The sequence below is a fragment of the Acyrthosiphon pisum genome, chromosome X, assembly GCF_005508785.2.
Source record: "Acyrthosiphon pisum isolate AL4f chromosome X, pea_aphid_22Mar2018_4r6ur, whole genome shotgun sequence".
NCBI classification, from domain to species: Eukaryota; Metazoa; Arthropoda; class Insecta; order Hemiptera; family Aphididae; genus Acyrthosiphon; species Acyrthosiphon pisum.
In genome coordinates, this window is record NC_042493.1 from 84,617,336 (window position 1) to 84,624,653 (window position 7,318).

Sequence of the window (7,318 nt, forward strand, 5' to 3'; positions counted from 1 at the left end):
TTTATAAATTTGGGTTTGACGACGTTGATGTTGATTAGGTTTTCAAAGGAGAGGTGTAGTTACAAGTGACACAAGTTATTACGTATAAAGTATTTTATTAAGTTAAATATATAAATTTGAGGACAGAGCGAAAAGTCTCTGCCCGAGAAAATAGTTAATGTTAACACTATTTAAAAAAGTACCGGGAATGGACTTAGGCTGGCGGCGATGTGGAAGTCTTGCTCCACGACCAACTAAGTCCTACAATTGTGATAGAACATAGGTAGACTAATAATTCTAACTTTACTATGGACAGAGTCCAATATTTATATAAAATCTATGTGACTTATAGATACACGGTAGAGTCTAGTAAGTGGATCAAAAGGTACCGACACAAATGTTGTTATTGCAAAATGTAAATGTATCGACTGTTCTCCGAATAAACGATCCTTGTTTATGAACATTTGGCAATATTAAAATACACTATAATATATTGTTCTATTCTAACATTTATAATTAGCGAAGAGTTATATCGTACATTATTTGTACACCGATGAACTTGTCATTCTCGAGGTCCGAGAATAAATATTAGTTTTCGGCGGTTGTTACTTATGTAATGCCTATTGCTATAGATATCATAAGAATGTACTATGGTCTATGATGTTTGAAATATAGTAAAGTAACTTCGTCGGTTTACTACAAGATCCAAAACATTATTTTTAACAATAATTACATTTTGTAGATTATATTTTAAATTTAGAGAAATATGATAAGAATAAAAAAAATGAGTTGTACTCTATAGTTGAGCTTATGTCCTATTAATTATCTTCATATTGTTTGAATATTCGCGCCCGAAAATATTAATAATTATAATAAAAAACAATTAATAGTCTATCATAGTTCATTTTCATTGAAAATAATATTGTACCTATCTACTAGCGATCGCCGTCGAACTCCATCGCCGTTTACCTCCGACTGTTATAGCTTTTGTAGCACTCATGCTACACATTGTCTTAGACGAAAGTCGTCCCGTCGCGTTCCTACGCTGACTCTTCGCGACCGACTAGTTTAACAATGAGTAAACAAACACGTTTTCGTGGATTTTAATATTTTGTATTTCTTGTATTTCTTGTTCGCAAATATTATTTATTATTAATGTTATGATTTATTACTTATACATTTTCATGTTACCCGATTTATATACCAAATACATTGTATTTGAATAAACAAAACCTTAAAACAATTATTGTCGTCATTTTACGATACATATTTTATATTAGTGCTTAGTGTTGTGACCGCGGTTGCCTGCATCATCTGTAACCAAGTCCAATCAGTGCTCGAGCAAAAGTGTCAAGCAATACGTATAGGTAGGTACTGCTCACGTACATGATACGTATACATATAATACATAATATTAATATTATTGTTGTATAATAATTATTGTTATATTGTAATATACTGTATACTTTTCGAATCGAATAACCTATCGAGAGCCGGTGTGCCATTAGCTTATTAAAATGTGAAATGTAAACGCAGAAGAAAAGGCCAAGAATAAAAAAACAAGCGCAGCATCATGTGTAATGGAGAACGCGTACGAAAACTTTGCACTGTAACACATCGAGGGACCACTAACGTCATTGTTCCCGGCGTAACGAACACCATATGCGGCACGTGTCAGTGCATTATCAATTTTTTTTCTCTTCTTCAATCTCTCTCACTCAATCTTTCTCTCTCTCTCACACACACACACACACACACACACACACACACACACACACACACACACTCACTCACCCAAAACACATTTCAGCCGCATGGCCCACGCATTATCGCACCCGAAGTTTATTCGATAATAATTTTTTCCACGCAAATCGTACCAAGTCCTCTTCCTCCTACTATACTTCCCGTCCAACTCGTCGGGGCGCACACCCTTTCCGCGCGAGGACCACCGCGATTATTAGCATCATTCGCCGTGTTGTTTTATCGATGTGCAACAAAAAAAAATCCGCTGGGACACTATACGCCCGTCTTGGTCGAAAACCAACACTCGTCGCAAAAACAATAATAATAATAATAATAATAATAATAGGGACGCGCGTATACCACATAATATATTTATTATTGTTGCAATAGTCTGTCATGCCACCCGTTGACAGCGATTTCCACGCGATCCGGTCTGTCACGGTTTTCGAACGCACCTTTTCCTTTTGTAATAATAATAATGATAATGAAATATATCGTCTGAACGACATTGAAAACAACTGTTTGAGTTGGCACGTGATAATTACAAGAGCCACCGAAAGTTGTCACGTAGAATATAAACAGTATAAGGCTAGAGAACCGATTAAATATTATACTTAATCTGTGAGTCAGAAACTCAGAACAAATTAACGTTGTAAGTCCACGCCGATCGCGAAAGAATTAATTTTTAACAGTAAAACAAATCCAAACTCCATCGCCCCGATGGATTAAAAATTAATTCACAAACTTTTTTTGATTTATATACCAATGTTACTACAATATTATAATTATACCTTTCATACAACAGGTAGGTATATAGTAATATTATTTAGAGTGATTTTTAAAAGTTATAATTTAAATATAATAATATTATATAATACGCAGGATTCGAATATTGTAGCAAAATAAATCCTTAAAAAATCATTTTAAGTGGCCAAAAAAAGCAAAAAAAGCTTTTGTTAAATTTAATTCTAAAAAAAAAAATTTTAAGTGCACATTAAATTAAATATTAAAAAAAGGAATTTACGACTATATATTTGATCAAGTTACTTTCGTTAAAACCCATCCTATTGGGTGCTAGTATATTTTTATACATAGAAAATGATCTTTTTATATCAATTGAAGTGATTGGTGCTTATTTCATATAAACTAAATCATTTAAAGAATACTGTTCTACATTAATGTTAAGTGCAGGGCCATTATGAATGTAATTGATTGTTTGGAGTATACCTACTACATTTCCATTATTCTTTGAAGAAACACGATTGCATTTTTCTAAAATCTATTCAGCATCTTAAATCCATTAACTTTCTCAAATTTTTGTTTCTAACACAGTAGATAATATTGTTTACCAAATGTTCGCTTAAAAAAAATTAATTGTTTTTATATTGTAATTTATTTGCATTGACATTTAATATATTTAATAATGCAAATACTTGAAACAAATATAAAAATAAAAAAACACCACTTTTTCTAATTTTGTAGTTCCATGCCGTATAGATCTAAATTTTGTTGTGATGTAGACGAAATTTGAGTGTAGAAATTGATCTTTTATAAACTCTTTTACAATTGTATTACATTCACACAAAAGGCATTCTCGCTGAATTCTTCAACTGTACATTGTATTTTAATTAAATGTATGCAATAATATTCTGCAGCTGTAAGCCATTTACACAACAAACGAGTAGTGATTGGTTTAGGTGAATTTGGAATACACAGATATTTTTCTTTTAAAACAACGATCAGTTTTGGACATTTCAGAAATGTTTTTGTCATCTAGAATGACCTGTGGAATGTTTTTAAAAAAATGTACAACGTACATGTACCTACTGGTTTCCCATACAAAGAAAATATAATTTTGTTTTAAAAAACATCGTAGTAAACGCAGAATCTTTATGTAATTATATGTATAGACGTGTAATAACTAATAACTGAATATATTTTTAAATATTTGTGTTTAATATTTTTTTAATTGTTTAAAACAGAGCTTGCACCCGAGATAACCGGAACCCCTTAAACGCCTAAAAATCCTTAAAAAATCAATCACCCGAAACCCAAATAACCCGAATGATTCTATTTTCAAAACACCCGAATTAAATAAACCCGAATAAAACATTCTATATTACCCAAATTATTTGTTTTTTACAATTTCCATGTGATATATAATTTTGTACTGATGTATTTCTTGTGGTGTGTTCGTTTCTGTAGTTAGTTGCTTAATAATAATAACAAATTAACAGGAACAATTTTATAATTAATCATAGGTAAATTCAATAATTTTTTCTTGAAAATAAAATCAATAAAATAATTAATTGATTATGATTAAACCAAGTTGCCTAGTACTAAATTATTTCTTATACCTTCCAAATATATATATTATATATATTATACATAATTTATTATTTTATGACTTTATTTGTATATAAAATAAATTCAAATATAACCAATAGCGATATAAAATGTAGACATAGTCTCAACAAAACTGAACAACGTATTGATAGTCGTGACCAAAATACTAAATACTGAAATACTAATACCTCATGATTAATACCTATAATTAGTATCTATTTAGTATTATTTTTCAACCAATTTCCCACGCGATATTATTATGATTTAGTAACGAATATCGTAATTCGTGGCTTTATTTACCAGTTTACCAGTAATTTCGCAAAATCATGATTTATATTTTATTTTATTTTTCTACGGCTCAACGCCCCTTTGGCCTACCTATTTTAAACATTTTAGTTCTTATACCCATCGACTTGGAAAGTGGTAAATAAATAGGTACCTAATTAATTTCCCCTTGTCTTAGTTCTTGTAGTTTCTTAGAAAATATGAACTACTGTGCATTAATAAACCGAGTTTGGTCTAAAACAAATGTTGCGCATTCCTGCAGTTAGGAATTTATATTTTATAATAAATAACATAAATAATATTTTTTTAAATTTTTCCTCAAACATTTTTGGGATGCTCAACCTTTGAAAGTTGTGTTTTTTCTAGACTGCCTACTGAACATCCATATTAACCAATATTTACCCAAATAATAACGGTTATTAAAAGCCGAACGTTTGCTTATATTTTTTATTTCTGTGTTTGAACACCCGAATACATCCAGCACCCGAAACCCGAATAAATAATTCAGGCGCTAAGCCCTGGTTATAACCCGTGAAAATTTTACATCATTATAATATAATTTATTGCATTTTTATGTTATAATTACTTTAAATGGTAAAATAAAATAAAAACTGGCTTAAAAATATGGTGTAGTCAATAAATTCTAATCGATCATTAAAAGAATATTATAGTAACCAAACAATCGCACGAAAAACAAATAAGTGTTGTTATAAGACGTACAAAACAATAAATGTATCGTAAATACTTATTTAATATAACAACAGTACCTATAATTTAGAAACATCCAATATAATACTTTTCTGTAGAGCAACATTTTAGTGATTTGTATTTTAAAACTCTAAATGAATGATTTAACTGGTGGTTCAGGCAAATCGAGGTAGTACCTACTCGTATGACCTTTTTCAATAAGGTCTTAACTTATATTGAAGCAGCTCGACGACACACCAGCGGACACATATGGAGAAGAAACCTTAACCGTGCGATGTCTGTGACAAGTCGTTCGATCAAAATGGATATTTGTCGATTCATCGACGCACGCACAGTGGTGAGAAACCATACGCTTGCGATGTACAAGTGAATAGTTTCTCGAGAATGGTTTCTCACCATTGTGCGTGTGTCGATAACTGGTCAAATGGCCATTTTGATCGAACGACTTATCACAGACATCGCAATCGTCTAATGGAAGTGGCACATTGGCGAGTCATCTACGCACGCGCACAAGTGCAATTAAAAATTTAAGAAACCATTGGCGTGCGATGCATATGTGACAAGTTTTCAGTTCAAGTAGCAAATTAACGATTCATCGACGGACACACACTGTTTTCACAACTACTAGAGAAATAGCTTAGGTACCTACTAAAATTTTTTAAACTTACTTTAAAAAAAAATTTTAATAATAATATCTAATAATAATTATAATAATTATCACACAAATTACACGTATAGCATAAATCGCATAGAAATTGCATGGCTGTGGTAACTACTATGGCCAGAAAAATTGCTCATTACACTTTTGCGGAGTACTTGAAATGTCAGAAAAGATCGCAAGTCTTTTGGCACTTGAGAAGATGATTTATAATATGTACCATCCGATTCTGTGCTGTACTGCCTATTAATATAAAATAATTTTAAAGGATAAATAAACATAATATGAATAACGATATAACAAAATATGAGTAATGAAACATATAATATAAACATTATGTAATTGGTAAATAAGACATTCATGTATAATATGTTACACATTTTTGTCGAGTGAATGATTTTATATGCTGTGATAATACAATTATTGATAATCAATGGTATTATCATTATATTTGATGCAGAATGCTGATACCTATTTACAGATGCACATAATATGGTCCAAATTGATGGAGAAATGTGTTTCAACAAGTAGGTTGTAGTTGCGGGTATATAAATATACAAGTATATTAATTATTCGTCTCTGGCATTAACTAGTTTATAAATTACAGAATCATTGTATAGCTAACATTATTTATTTAGCGAAGACATCAAATTTACTATTATATATTAAAGTTTAATAAATTGTAAAACCTGTTCAAAAACATTGATAAAGACTATAAGTTAATTTTTCATAAGTTATAGTTTATTTAAAAAAATAAATGTTATAGTATAAACTATAAATATTAACTAGTGCCTACCTAAATGGTGTGAAAATAATATTATTATTTAAAAAAACAAAATGATAATAATTTCATTTTTTTCAGATTTAAATGAACAATATATGTATATTCTCAATTTTGTAATGAAAACCTAACCAACTATTTTAAACACTGCATACACAAAGACACAATACATTTAACAATGCAACTTTACAATGATTTACATAATAAATTGGTACAAGAATGATAAAATACAAAAAACTTTTACCTATAATTCTTTTTTTTTTATTTGTTAACTATGATAATTAATAGTATATTTTATTCAATAAATAAAAATATAACTTTTGCTGTAGGCAGGAAAGTGGCAACTTGCGTCAATATGTCTTCACATTGCAATAACAAATTTAAAATGTATAGCGACATAGCGTATATTTGGTACGTGCAACAATTATTTTTAAACTCTTTTAGCTCTTAAATTAAAAATAAATGTACTAGATTGTTTCCAATTGTTTAAATGACAAATTACCGTTAAGATTGATGAAGTGTAATTTTATAAATTTAATTAAAAAGGGATCTGTAATTTACAAAAAAAAACCCTTTGTGATTACGAAACTTTTCCATTCTAAAAAACAAAAAAAAAATCCTGGTGATATTTATACATTCCTAAGGCGTGAATGGGTCAAACGGGTGTTGATTCCAATTATATACAAAATAACAATTTATCATGGAGTCAGGTACCTAATCTGCGCCAAAAAATGACTAAAGATAAAAAAGGTGGGTAAGTGGGTTTCGCTCTGCTGTACAGTAGGTTACAAGTGGGTCACTGTATAATGGATGGTATT